Source organism: Lagenorhynchus albirostris, chromosome 10 (genome assembly GCF_949774975.1).
Source record: "Lagenorhynchus albirostris chromosome 10, mLagAlb1.1, whole genome shotgun sequence".
Taxonomy (NCBI): Eukaryota; Metazoa; Chordata; class Mammalia; order Artiodactyla; family Delphinidae; genus Lagenorhynchus; species Lagenorhynchus albirostris.
The window spans coordinates 95968737-95984395 of record NC_083104.1 but is presented as its reverse complement, the minus strand read 5'-3'; the positions used below and the strand labels follow the sequence as shown (position 1 = coordinate 95984395).

Here is a 15659-nt window from a genome sequence, read left to right as displayed (position 1 = left end):
TGCAATTAGACCAACCTTCTTCAAACAAGTTTCATGTTACTACTCCCCCCAAAACCTTCTGTGGCTCCCTGTTGCCTCAGTCCACTGTCTACTCCTCTAATCTTATCTCTCTCCTATTTTCCACAATATCTCCACAGGCTCCACCCCTTCCACTCAATCCAGTCTCCTCATTATTCCGGTGTTTCATTCTGTTTCCTTCCCTAGAACTCCTCCCTCTTTTCATACACCTAACTCTCTTCTTTAATTCTTCTCTCCCAGTCAGACCCACACACTTTTGAGATGCCTTCCAACCAAAAGCGCACACATTAACATGAGGAGACGTGAAAGAACATCAGGACCCAGGAGAACACTGAAACAGAAACACGCCAACCAGAGGCTTGCTGGGTTGCTGCTGTCGAGATTTAATTTTAGCAATTTCTTTCCAGACAGCCAAAGTGAAAAGAGAGAGATGGAATGTATACAGTTCCTGCTTTTTTTGTTTTTTTTAAAGGGGAAATTAAGTTTTTCCACTAGTAAGTAGGCCTCAAAGAAATTTTCACTGTTGCATCTCATTTAGGGAACACTCAGTAATAGTAGGCAGTGCTCTCACCAGTGTCCCCATAGCAAAACATTTCAGAGATCTAAGTTCCATAAAATGATAATATCTGATAAAATTTGAAGGCAAAATAATAAAACATATTTTGAAGGGGATTCTGCCAGTAAGGAGATAACATTGTATGATTATGTAGGCTTCTGCTGATCAGAGCAGTAGAGGGACTCCAGAAATAATATTTCCCCCCACGAGAGTTTTTGTTTGTTTTTACTCTAATTGTGCGTCATAAAACAGCCAGTATTTTATTCTGTGTTGAGAGCCTAGAGTGTAGGTATTATATACTGTTGATGACACGGAGATATAAAAGCTTGCAGGAATTCAGAGAGTCAGTGGTGATGTTGACACCCTTTCACTGCAGATCAGAAGCCTCACCAAGAAAACCATCCTGCCTCTAGGAGCTGAGCACCCAGCGCTTTCTGCAACCTCTGGGGCCCATGTCACATGCATGGCACACCCGTGTCACATCCTGCCTTTGCATTAGATGCTGACTCTCCCCTGTCCTTCCTGCAGCTCTTTTGGTTTGCATTAGACTCTTCTGTGCTTAATTATGTTCAGTTTTCACTTTTACACTGTCAATTTCGTGTACTTTTTCTTCTGTTCTCAGTTAGATTATAAACAAGTTGAGGTCAAAGCTTTCACCTCCTATTTTTTTCAGGACTCCCCTCCACCCTCTGATTAATAACTACTTTTCGACCCATCTTCTTCATTCAAACCTAAGTGTTACAAAGTATTATAGAATTAAGCCCTTAATATGGCCTGCAAAGCCCCTGGTGATCTGGTTACCTGTCCCATCTTCATTTCCATGCCCTGCTCCGCATCCTGTGGCCTTCACCCAGCCCTCAGCCCCTGATTACGCTGTCCTCCACCCACAGTTCCCTTTCCCACCACTGGTACATTACACACACTTATGTCTCCCCTTCCTCAGCCCCCTCCACCTTCTTCTCACCTTACAGGGCTCAAGGTAGATATCCCTGCCTCCAGGGCAGAATCTGGACCTCCGGCAGGTGCCCTTCCTTGGCACGGCGGGATCTCCCTTTGCTCGTCCCCATCCCAGCGTCACATTATTGTGTTCACCCAGCACCGGCCAAACCTTCCACAGATGGAAGCAACTCGAGGCTAGGGCTGTCACCATTTCATCTCCAGTGCTTAGAACGGTGCTTAACCTCTCTGTCCACTTACTGTCTGTGGCGTTAATGAATGAATCAGTGAAACAGTGGAGTGGGGCAGAAGAGGAAGAAGAGTTCCTCTGCATAGCCTGGGAAGATAATCAGTGTCCCAGAGTGAGAAGACAACAGCTGCAGGCCAGACTCACCTGGCTTGGCAGCCACATGTCGGGCTGTGCCCGTGGTTAGCAGGGCCACAGAGTCAATCCCACTTCAGGCTAATCACCTATACCCTTTGTCATGGCTATAGATGGCTCCCCAAATCCTGAAAATGGGTGTTGTGGGTCACAGGGAAACCTGTGAGAAAATGTGACTCCTGGGAACAATCTCTGGGTGCCAACATTACAGCAACTAAACTATAGACTCAATAAAGGGGTGTCACCATCCCTGCAGCCCTGCAGGAGTTGGCAGCCCTGGAAGAAGTCAGGAAATTTTTATCCCGCAAAGGCTGTTCTTTGGGACGCTCTGGCCTGTGGCCCTCCATTCTGAGATTGGGCCAGGTGTAAACAAACTCCCCAGGTTTTGTTCGGTATCTTCTTTGTACCCCCTCCTCTATATCAATCTGTAATCCACGCTTCCTCCGTGCTTCTGTGCCTGGCTCCACAGAGCACACATGGAGACTTGTTTTTAAGACATAGACAGATGGGCAGCTCTCTAGAAAGCTGCTCTGAGTTGGAGAAAGGAGACTGTTCTTTTCAAGAAAGAGAAAGTTTCAGAAGCATAGGAATCTGCTCTTGCTTTGGAGCCACCACCTCTCAGGGCACCTTCCGCTCCTCTCAGCTATCTTGTCTCCATGTCAATAAAGGACTCAATATGTAGGCAGCTGGTTTCCCTGGGAGCTAAAGCAGTGAATCAGGAAAGTACCCTGTAAGCACAAGCACCAGGGCAGAGTTCCAGATTCTCCATGTGACGGATCCCATGATGGACCAGTTTCCACACTTTCTCCTTCCTGCCTCTGGCTTTCCCTTGCTGACCCATCAGGGTATTCCTAGAAGGACTCACCAGCTGTTCTGCAAGAATGGCAGTTGCCCACTGGTGATTTTCCCAGATGTGTGTACTTGGTTGAGTTAGGGTTTGTCTGCATGAGGGGCACATGAGCTCACTGTGGGGTTTTGGTTGGGGGGGGGTCTTCCCAGTAGAGGGAGGAGATGGATGGGAGTGGCGCCTAGAGGCAAAAGAAAAGTTTGCTTGGGAAATGACCTCATTTGCTATCCATCAAATATCTTATGAAAAGCAGTTATGTTTCAGCACTCCAGGCAATTAAAAGGTCCATAAGGTATGGTCTTGGAACTCAAAAAAATATTAATGCATTTCAACTGACATTTACTGTAACCCTACAGGTTTCACACTATGCCTGTGCTAGTTCTAAAGCATTATGTAGTGGAGGCTCTGAAAGTGTTAGACAGCAGTAGGCAGCACTGGGTTGAGCCCTTGAAGTCCACAACCAAAGAGAACAAGTTCTCATTTACTGCAAAGACCTGCTTCTCCTTCACGCACTTCATAAAAATCCTTCACACCTAAGAGACTCAAGGGTTTCTCCTCATCAGCTTTTGTGGCATCCCAAACTGTCTTAATATCTCATAGGCAGTCACTAAGCTGTGTTTTGTTCTTTCAAAATAAAAGTCAATTTTAATTCCCCTTTATTAAAAGCAGGTAGCTATAATCACAGACTACTTTTTCAATTATGAACAATTATTTTTCTTGCTGAGAATCGAAAAGCAAAACAAAATGAAAACAAAAGGGCATCTGTAGGATATCAAAGAAGAAGTTCTGTAAGAGAGTAGGTACACAAGTTTGGTGCTCAGAATAGAAATCTAGCTGGAGAGAGAGATATGGGAGCAGAGTGCAGAACTTTTTTTTAGCGGTAGTAGATGAGATGACCCAAAGGGAGTGTGTGAGTGAGAAGAATAATAAAGGATCTAGAAGTAAACACTGTGAAAGGCAGGGTTTCTCAGTCTCTGAATGATTGATGTTGAAGAATAGATAATTCTTTGTTGTGGAGGGCTGCCTCTGCCTTGTAGGATGTGTGGCATCATCCTTGGCTTCTACTCACTAGAAGCCAGGAGCACCTACCCACCCACAGTTGTGACAATCAAAACTGTCTCCAGATATTGCCATGCGTTCCCTGGAGAGCAAAAGCAATCCCAGTTGAAAATCCCTGATGGACAAAAAAAGAACATCTTGCAAAGGTAGTTGACAAGGAGGGTCAGAGAGTCTGGAGGTAAAGGAAGAGAATATTTTGAGAAAAAGATGTGGTAAATTTGTGTCAAAGATCAAGGAAAGGTATTAAGACGTGAGCACCAGCATCCCTGGTTTTAGGGACAAGAATGTGTGGTGAGCAGAGAGGAGCTTGCTCCTTGTGTCCCCGATTGCTCCTTCTTCCTTCTAGGCTGACTCCCATGTTCCTTGTCCAGTCTCCTGCATCTCTGGGTTTCAACCTCCTGTTCGTAGTATTTTTAGACCTGGACCTTGGAGCCCCTGGGCTCTGGGAGGAGGTTAATACAGAGATGTCTCCAGGGCTGCCATTGCCTTCCCTTCTACAAACCCCAAGAGTGGGTGGACATCTAGACAAGTTTTTAAGTGTAAAATTTGGGAACCTACATGTGGCACAAGTTGATTACAAGTCCACTTGCTCAGAGCCCTCTACACTCCTGGGAATGCAAGCCTGTGGCATTGAAATTCTCCCATTGCCAAGAAATTTGGCTTACTTCCTTATCGTGGTCCTCTTAGGAGAAATAAAACAGAATTTCTCAAAAGGTCACAAAATTCCGTCTCACCAGAGAATAGTAAAAACGTGGCTTTTATGAGTTCCTAGATGTGCTTGGGGAGAGATGTCAAGAACACACAAGCTTTTATTCCCAAGCAGTTTGTACTAGCAGAGCTCTCCAGAATACCCCTCTGAAATGACTGTGCATTTTTTGATCTCCAAACTCAGGGGGGAAAAGTACAAAGGTTTTTGTTTTGTTTTAGTTTGGTTTTTATAGCTTTCAGATCTGAATTTTCACTGGTAAAATCTCTTCTGATTAAGGGAAGTGAAATGCTGAAATCTCCCCTGGCTTTATGAGGGTTTTTTTTTGGTTTTTTGTTTGTTTGTTTTCCAATTCTGCCCTCAACATAAGACTCCTGATTACTACTGAACTCTTAAAACATTAGGTTCTGGCTTTATGGAAGTGGGGCTACAAGAAGTTGCTTCTGCAGGTGGCCTGGCTTTAGGAAGACCAGTATAAATGCCATGAAGCCACACATTCTTGACTGCTTTTTAGTACTGAAATCCACGGATCTACATTAGTTCCTGGTTCATAATTTTCAGAAGGACTGGAGAAGAGCAGAGATTAGAATGACTCTCAGAATTATAGCAGCCTGGAAATCCTGAACAGAAGCCAGTCTAACAAGGTAGAAAGGTTTGCTTTCACCATTTGTCCTAGGGTTCTGACTGGGGTTTTTTTTTTTTTGTTTGTTTGTTTGTTTTCTTTTTATGAGTGTGTGTATATATGTTTCTTTGTGTGATTTTTTTTTTTCTGTTTGGTTTTGCTTTTACCATTCGGCTTGGGGTTCTATCTTTTTGTTTTCTTTTATTTTCCTTTTTTTCCTTCCTTTTCTTCCAAGCCTTATGACTGGCAGGGTCTTGGTGCTCTGGCCAGCTGTCAGGCCTGAGACTCCGAGGTGGGAGAGCCGAGTCCAGGACATTGGACCACCGGAGACCTTCTGGCCCCATGTAATATCAATCAGTGAGAGCTCGCCCAGAGATCACTCTCTCAGTGCTAAGACTCAGCTCCACCCAATGGCCAGCAAGCTCCAGCACTGGACACCCCATGCCAAACAACTAGCAAGACAGGAACACAGCCCCACCTATTAGCAGAGAGGCTGCCTAAAGTCATACTAAGTTCACAGACACCCCAAAACACACCACTGGACGTGGTCCAGGCCCACCAGAAGGACATGATCCAGCCCCACCCACCAGAACACAGACACAAGTTCACTCCACCAGGAAGACTACACAAGCCACTGAACCAACCTAACCCACTGGAGGCAAACACCAAAAACAACAGGAACTACAAACCTGCAGCCTGCGAAAAGGAGACCCCAAACACAGTAAGAGAAATATGCAGCAGATGAAGGAGTAAGGTAAAAACCCACCAGACCAAACAAATGAAGAGGAAATAGGCAGTCTACCTGAAAAAGAATTCAGAGTAATGATAGTAAAGATGATCCAAAATCTTGGAAATAGAATGGAGAAAATGCAAGAAATGTTTAACAAGGACCTAGAAGAACTAAAGAGCAAACAAACAGTGACGAACAACACAATAAATGAAATTAAAAATTCTCTAGAAGGAATCAGTAGCAGAATAACTGAGGCAGAAGAACGGATAAGTGACCTGGAAGATAAAATAGTGGAAATAACTGCTGCAGAGCAGAATAAAGAAAAAAGAATGAAAAGAATTGAAGACAGTCTCAGAGACCTCTGGGACAACATTAAATGCACCAACATTCAAATAATAGGGGTCCTAGAAGAAGGAGAGAAAAAGAAAGGGTCTGAGAAAATATTTGAAGAGATAATAGTTGAAAACTTCCATAACACGGGAAAGGAAAGAGTCAAGTCCAGAAAGCACAGAGAGTCCCATACAGGATAAATCCAAGGAGAAACACATGAAGGCACATATTAATCAAACTATCAAAAATTAAATACAAAGAAAAAATATTAAGAGCAGTAAGGGAAAAGCAATGAATAACATGCAAGGGAATGCCCATAAGGTTAACAGCTGATCTTTCAGCGAAAACTCTGCAAGCCAGAAGGGAGTAGCAGGACATACTTAAAGTGATGGAAGGGAAAAACCTACAACCAAGATTACTCTGCCCAGCAAGGATCTCATTCAGATTCCACAGAGAAATTAAAACCTTTACAGACAAGCAAAAGTTAAGAGAATTCAGCACCACCAAACCAGCATTACAACAAATACTAAAGGAACTTCTCTAAGCAGGAGACACAGAGAGGTAAAAGACCTACAAAAACAAACCCAAAACAATTAAGAAAAAGGGAATAGGAACATACGTATTGATAATTACCTTAAATGTAAATGGATTAAATGCTCCAACCAAAAGACACAGACTGGCTGAGTGGATACAAAAACAGGACCCATATATGTGCTGTCTACAAGAGACTCACTTCAGACCTAGGGACATGCACAGACTGAAAGTGAGGGGATGGAAAAAGATATTCCATGCAAATGGACATCAAAAGAAAGCTGGACTAGCAATACTCATATCAGACAAAACAGACTTTAAAATAAAGACTATTACAAGAGACAAAGAAGGACACTACATAATGATCAAGGGATCAGTCCAAGAAGAAGATATAATAATTGAAAATATTTATGCACTCAACATAGGAGCACCTCAATACATAAGACAAATGCTAACAGCCATAAAAGGGGAAATCGACAGTAACACAATAATAGTAGGGGACTTTTAACACCCCACTTTCACCAATGGACAGATCATCCAAAATGAAAATAAATAAGGAAACACAAGCTTTAAATGAAACATTAGACCGGATGGACTTAATTGATATATATAGAACATTCCATCCAAAAACAACAGAATACATTTTCTTCTCAAGTGCTCATGGAACATTCTCCAGGATAGATAATATCTTGGGTCACAAATCAAGCCTCGGTAAATTTAAGAAAATAGAAATCATATCAAGTATCTTTTCCAACCACAGCACTTATGATACTAGATATCAATTACAGGAAAAAAACGGTAAAAATTACAAACACATGGGGGCTAAACAATACGATACTAAATAACCAAGAGATCACTGAAGAAATCAAAGAGGAAATCAAAAAATACCTAGGAATAAATGACAATGAAAACATGATGACCCCAAATCTGTGGGATGCAGCAAAAGCAGTTGTAAGAGGGAAGTTTATAGCAATACAATCCTACCTCAAGAAACAAGAAAAATCTCAAATAAACAACCTAACCTTACACCTAAAACAATTAGAGAAAGAAGAACAAAAAATCCCCCAAAGTTAGCAGAAGGAAAGAAATCATAAAGATCAGAGCAGAAATAAATGAAAAAGAAATGAAGGAAATAATAGCAAAGATCAATAAAACTAAAAGCTGGTTCTTTGAGAAGATAAAGAAAATTCATAAGCCATTAGCCAGACTCATCCAAAAAAAGGGAGAAGACTCAAATGAAAAGAATTAGAAATGAAAAAGGAAAAGTAACAACTGATACTGCAGAAATACAAAGGATCATGAGAGATTACTATAAGCAACTCTATGCCAATAAAATGGACAACCTGGAAGAAATGGACAAATTCTTAGAAAGGCACAACCTGCCAAGACTGAACCAGGAAGAAAGAGTAAATATGAACAGACCAATCACAAGCACTGAAATCGAAACTGTGATTAAAAATCTTCCAACAAACCCAGGATCAGATGGCTTCACAGGTGAATTCTATCAAACCTTTAGAGAAGAGCTAACACCTACCTTTCTCAAACTCTGCCAAAATATAGCAGAGGGAGAAACAGTCCCAAACTCATTCTACAAGGCCACCATCACCCTGATACCAAAACCAGACAAAGATGTCACAAAGAAAGAAAACTACAGGCCAGTATCACTGATGAATATTGATGCAAAAATCCTCAACAAAATACTAGCAAACAGAACCCAACAGCACATTAAAAAGATCATACACCAGGATCAAGTGGGGTTTATCCCAGGAATGCAAGGATTCTTCAGTATACGCAAATCAGTCAATGTGATACACCATATTAACAAATTGAAGGATAAAAACCACATGGTAATCTCAGTAGATGCGGGAAAAGCTTTTGACAAAATTCAACACCCATGGGGCTTCCCTGGTGGTGCAGTGGTTGAGAGTCCACCTGCCAATGCAGGGGACACGGGTTCGTGCCCCAGTCCGGGAAGATCCCACATGCCACAGAGTGGCTAGGCCCGTGAGCCATGGCCGCTGAGCCTGCGCGTCTGGAGCCTGTGCTCCGCAACGGGAGAGGCCACAACAGTGAGAGACCCATGTACTGCAAAAAAAAAAAAAAAAGAAAAAGAAAAAAAAATCAACACCCATTTATGATAAAAACTCTTCAGAAGGTAGGCATAGATGGAACCTACCTCAACATAATAAAGGCCATAAAGAACAAACCCACTGCCAACATCGTGCTCAATGGTGAACAACTGAAACCATTTCCTCTAAGATCAGGAAGAAGGCAAGGTTGCCCATTCTCACCACAATTATACAATACTTTTTTGGCTGTTTTAGCCACAGCAATCAGAGAAGAAAAAGAAATAAAAGGAATGCAAATTGGAAAAGAAGAAGTAAAACTGTCACTGTTTGCAGATGACATGATACTATACATAGAGAATCCTAAAGATGCTACCAGAAAACTACTAGAGCTAATCAATGAATTTGGTAGAGTAGCAGGGTACAAAATTAATGCACAGAAATCTCTTGCATTCCTATACACTAATGGCAAAAATTCTGAAAGAGAAATTAAGGAAACACTTCCTTTTACCACTGCAACAAAAAGCATAAAATACCTAGGAATAAACCTACCTAAGGAGACAAAAGACATGTATGCAGAAAATTATAAGACACTGATGAAAAAAATTAAAGATGATACAAACAGATGGACAGATATACCATGTTCTTAGATTGGAAGACTCAACATTGTGAAAATGACTGTACTACCCAAGGCAATCTACAGATTCAATGCAATCCTTATCAAGCTACCAGTGGCATTTTTCACAGAACTAGAACAAAAAATTTCACAATTTGTATGGAAACACAAAAGACCCCGAATAGCCAAAGCAATCTTGAGAAAGAAAAATGGAGCTGGAGGAATCAGGCTCCAGGACTTCAGACTATACTACAAAGCTCCAGTAATCAAGACAGTATGGTACTGGCACAAAAACCAAAACACAGATCAGTGGAACAGGGTTGAAAGCCCAGAGGTAAACCCATGCACATATGGTCAGTTAATCTTTGATAAAGGAGACAAGAATATACAGTGGAGAAAAGACAGCCTCTTCAATAAGTGATGCTGAGAAAACCGGACAGCTACCTGTAAAAGAATGAAATTAGAACACTTCCTAACACCATACACAAAAATAAACTCAAAATGGATTAAAGACCTAAATTTAAGGCCAGACACTATAAAACTCTTAGAGGAAAACATAGGCAGAACACTGTATGACATAAATCACAGCAAGATCCTTTTTGACCTACCTACTAGAGAAATGGAAATAAAAACAAAAATTAACAAATGGGACCTAATTAAACTTAGAAGCTTTTGCATAGCAAAGGAAACCATACAAAGACGAAAAGACAACCCACAAAATGGGAGAAAATATTTGCAAATGAAGCAACTGACAAAGCATTAATCTCCAAAATATACAAGCAGCTCATACAGCTCAACATCAAAAAAAACAAACAACCCAATCCAAAAATGGGCAGAAGACCTAAATAGGCATTTCTCTGAAGAAGATTGCCAACAAACACATGAAAGGATGCTCAACATCACTAATCATTAGAGAAATGCAAATCAAAACCACAATGAGGTATCACCTCAAACCAGTCAGAATGGCCATCATCACAAAATCTACAAACAAATGCTGGAGTGGGTGTGGAGAAAAGGGAACTCTGTTTTGAGAGTTCCCACTGTTGGTGGGAATGTAAATTGATACAGCCACTATGGAGAACAGTATGGAGGTTCCTTGAAAAACTAAAAATTGAACTACCATATGATCCAGCAATCCCACTACTGCACGTATACCCTGAGAAAACCATAATTCAAAAAGACACATGCACCCCAATGTTCATTGCAGCTCTATTTACAATAGCCAGAACATGGAAGCAACCCAAGTGTCCATTGACAGATGAATGGATAAAAAAGATGTGGCACATATATACAATGGAATATTACTCAGCCATAAAAAGAAACAAAATTGAGTTATTTGTAGTGAGGTGGATGGACCTAGAGTCTGTCATACAGAGTGAAGTAAGTCAGAAAGAGGAAAACAAATACCGTATGCTAACACATATACATGGAATCTAAAAAAACGAAAAAAAATGGTCATGAAGAACCTAGGGGCAGGACAGGAATAAAGACAGAGACAGAGAGAATGGTCTTGATGACACGGGGAGAGGGAAGGGTAAGCTGGGACGAAGTGAGAGAGTGGCATGGACATATATGCACTACCAAATGTAAAATAGCTAGCCAGTGGGAAGCAGCCGCATAGCACAGGGAGATCAGCTCGGTGCTTTGTGACCACCTAGAGGGGTGGGATAGGGAAGGTGGGAGGGAGACGCAAGAGGGAGGAGATATGGGAATGGATATATATATACATACAGCTGATTCACTTTGTTATATAGCAGGAACTAACACAACATTGTAAAGCAGTTATACTCCAATAAAGATGTTAAAGGAAAGAAAAAACATTAGGTTCAGTGGCAGCCACCGAAGTAGTTATTCTCTTTCTATTGGTGGAATTCCACATTCGTGGGTTCACTTTTCACAAATACTAATGTACCCCATTACTAACTTCTGCTCATCAGTAGGAATCCTTGGTTGTGTGTTATCAAGAATCTCTCTCAGAGAGATTTCCCTGGTGGTCCGGTGGTTAAGACTTCACCTTCCAATGCAGGGGGTGTGGGTTCGATCCCTGGTTGGGGAGCTAAGATCCCACATGCCTTGGGGCCAAAAAACTAAAACATAAAACAGAAGCAATATTGTAACAAATTCAATAAAGACTTTTTAAAAAATGGTCTTAAAAAAGGGCTGCCGAGGGCCACCGGGTCGCAGTCGGGCCTCCTTTTGCAGCTCGGTTCAGTCATTAAAAAAAAAAAAAAGGAGAGAGAATCTCTTTCAGAGCCACTGCTAGCCCACCAACAAAAATGGGGGAAATTGGCCTTCCACACACTTTCACAGAGATAAAAGGAGGCTGGTTTTCCAACCAATTCTTCTCCTCTTTCTTTTGACCACTTTTCTTTCATCTGGTTTTTTCTGTGGTCATGTCTTCATTCCTTTTCTTAAATTCAGCCTCTGCCTCCCTTCTTCCTTGATTTGATGGTTGTTTGAACTCTCTTTGGCTACATGAATACTCAGTTCCCTAATTAACATCTGAGAATGGTGATAACAGAGGAAAGTGTAAGCCTGGAAATGGTTTTTCCAGAACCGCTTTTGAGCCACAGTCCAGTCCAAATCAGAATAAACATCATCTCTCCTTTAACAAAATATATGTAATTACTATGACTCTGTGCGTCTCTTTGAACATAAATCAGTCACTAATATAGCATATGTCTCAGATACAACAACGAAAAGCCCCATAGATATTTCAAGGTACCAATAATCTCTCTAGAATTTTCCTCACTTGTAACTTTCTGTACAAAAGAACACCTCAACGTTTCAAACGTATCATGTCATCCACAGATTGTAAAGGCAGGGCTGCTAAAGGCTTTCTCTCTGCCTCCAATGCCCTTTGGTCCCAGCACACCTCACTCTACCCCTGAGGAGGAACTCTGGGGTCAGTCTAGGGCACAGAGAAGCTACCAGAGCAAGAGGAAAAGACTTCATTCTTCCGTGCAGCCATCTTCATTAGGTGCCTACCCCATGCCAGGTGCTGTGTGAGGTGCTGGGGATTAAACAGTAAACAAATATGGGCCCTGCCCTTGTAGACCTTACAGTCTAATCAGCAAGATTTTCTGTAAACAAGTTAACAGCCACGTAGATACCAGTCACGACATGGGCTATAAAGGAAACAAACAGGAATCTACTCATTGGAAGGAATGCAGAGGCACATGCTTTAGTAAGGCAGTCAGGGAAGGTCATTCTGAGGAGGTCATTTTTAAGCTGGGACCTAAATGTACAAGCAAAGCCAGGGAAGAGCAAAAGGAGAACATTCCAGGCAAAGGGGACACCATATGCAGAGGTCCTGGTGTGGGAAGGAGCTCTCGTAGTTACAGAAACAAAGCAGAGGCCGGAAGAGCTGTAACATTGTGTAATGGGGAGACAGGCTCCACTGGAGTCTGGAGCATTAAGCAGGGGCCAGGTTCATCAGGCCTGTAGGCCATGGGAAGGAGTTCTCATAAGTGTAGTTTCCACTACACTTATTCTAAGTGTAGTGGAGAGCCACTGCAGAGCACTGGGAAGGGGGACACTATTTCCTGTGTATCGTGCTTCTGTATGGAAAAGGTTGAGAATGGAAGCAGGAAGACCAGTTTGGAGGTATTGTGTGGGTTAGAGGAGAAGTGAAGGTGGACACCAGGGTGTTGGCAGTGAACAGAAAGCAAACTAGAAAGCAAACAGATTTGCTACATATTTTGGAGGTAGCATCGACGACATTAGTTCATAGATGGGATGTGAGGGTGGTGGGATGGAGGGAGGTGGGAAGGTCAATGCTGGTTTCTGTCTTGAGCAGTTGGGAGGATGGTGACTCCATTTTCTGAGATGGAGGTGCCCAGGACAGGTTTGGCAGTGAGTATAACAGGTCCACTTCTGGACACGTTGATTCAGAGATGTCTGTGGCACGCCTATAGGTGTGCCTGTAACAGCGGTGTCAGGTAGGCAGTTGAGAAACAAGTCTGGAACTCAAAGGCTATCTGAGCTATAGACTCAGCACATGGATAGAATTAAACCCATGGGGATGGATGTGAGTAGTTACTGGGAAAAGAGTACTGGCAAAGAGGGTCCAGGACAAGCCTTAAAGAGGGCATCACTTAGAGGGCAGGTAGAGGACACAGCCAGAGACTGAGGTAGGAGGAAAACTAGTCAGTCTGCTATCAACAGAACCAAAAAAAGCACAGCTTCAGGGAGCGAGAAGTGTAGTGTGCTGAATGCTGCTGAGAGTAAGATGGGGGCAGAAACAGGAGCCCTGGGTTTGGCAGTTTGAAGATAGTTGGTGGCTAGAAAAAGAGGAATGAGCAGAATGTATAGATAATTCCGTATGGGTCTGGGGCAATGCTCTTGGACTTTGTTCCGTTCGGAAAGGCATACCTGCTTGTTTTGCGTGTGGTGCAAATAGCACCTTCTGCCCTGAAGGAAACTCCTAATCAGCCAACCCCACAACCACCAGAATAGAATAGAATTGAAGAATAGAAGGGATGGGGAAATTGGGGAAAAGAAAAGCAGTGCCTGTGTTGGCAAAGTCTCCATTTTGGGGCATTGCTGAGCTGGGGAGAGCTGAGAACTTGGTTTCCAGTTGGATCTCTCAGTGGGGGAAATCTCGGGTAACAAATAGAACTTGCATTTCACCCCTCCCCTCACTAGTAGGTCCAGGTTGTTCTGTAGATTTGTGTGCAGAACTCCCATGTTGACATTAACAGGAAAGTAAATCAGACAATCCTGAGACATTAAAACCCAACCCTGAAACTGTAATTATATACAAACGTGTACACAGCATGCAGCACAATATAAAAAAGATACAAACCTTGTGCTTAATGGTTACATTGCCTAGCATGGAAGACAGGCAATTTGATCACCTCCAGAGGTCACTTTATGATCAAGAGCCTTTTCTTTTCTTTTTTTTTTTTTTGCGGTACGCGGGCCTCTCACTGTTGTGGCCTCTCCCGTTGCGGAGCACAGGCTCCAGACGCGCAGGCTCAGCGGCCATGGCTCACGGGCCCAGCCGCTCCGCGGCATGTGGGATCCTCCCAGACCGGGGCACGGACCCGTGTCCCCTGCATCGGCAGGCGGACTCTCAACCACTGCGCCACCAGGGAAGCCCAAGAGCCTCTTCTTAATTGCCAGAGAACTCTACGGGCCTCCTCTCCAGGGACAGCTGCCGGGATTAGAAAGGAGAACACTGCACCAAATTCATCTATCATCACAATTTAGTATTTTTAAATAGTGGCCTGTGGAATAAGCCTTCGGGAACAGGGCTCTTGTCCCTACTAAAGGGATGAACAAAAAGGATGATTTAATCATTAACTCCCTTTTCTTTTGCCTACCCCTTTAAAATGAGTACTTCAGAAGCTTAGCATTTTACTCTCAAATATGTTCTGACCTTCCCATCCTGCACCCCAAGCCCCATCATATCACCTACTTTATTAACTGGAACAGCTCAATTAGGGGTTGGTTGCATAATAGAGATCTGTGCCTGCAGGAACAGTAGAAATGATTCTCGGGGGATGGTAACCTACTCCTGCAGGAAAGGCCTTTCCACCATAAGCCACTTCCCATATTCATGGGTTTGAATCTACCTCATACCAGGTCCTGTTCACATGCTTTTCTCCACACCTTAGAACAGTCTCTGACCATGGATTCGAACTCTCATCAGTTTATTTTTTTTTCTGTTTATTTTTTCCTTTTCTACTGATGCATAAGTCATACACTCCATTTGTATGTGGCTATTCTAGACATTAAAACACGTGTATTTAATGTAGTAACGGCTAATGTAAGTCATTATTTCTAGCCCCTCCCCACCAGCAATCCAGGGGGGCTTAGCGTGCCTTAATTCTAATCAGCCCTCTCTCAACTTACATTCTGTTTGCATCCAGGATTTTAATTCATACTTTTTTAAAGTCACCATAAACTGAACACATTGCTTGCCATTGTTTTTGGTATCTCGTACCTCCCTTCTGAGATCATTTTCCTTCTTCCTGAAGTACGACCTTTAGCATTTTCCATTACTGAGGGTCTGTGGGTGATAACGTCTGTTTTCGTGTGTCTGAAAATGTCTTTACTTTGTCCCTGTTTCACAAGATACTTTCGGAGAGTAAATAGGTTGGCTCTTTTTTTCTTCAGTACTTTGAAGCTGTTATTCCACTTCTTCTGGCTTCTTTGTTGGTATTGAGAAATCAGCTATCAGTGTAACAGTGGTTACTTTTTGGGAAATCCATTTTATTAATCTGGCTGGTTCTAGGATCTTTTTGTCTAAGGTG

The 15659-nt window shown here is 42.5% G+C and overlaps 1 protein-coding gene across 1 annotated transcript in view; it reads right to left on the bottom strand.

Moving 5' to 3' along the window:
- ADTRP (androgen dependent TFPI regulating protein) overlaps window positions 1-15659 on the bottom strand; it is a 68799-nt gene that overhangs the window by 31412 nt on the left and 21728 nt on the right. The window lies entirely within an intron of this gene.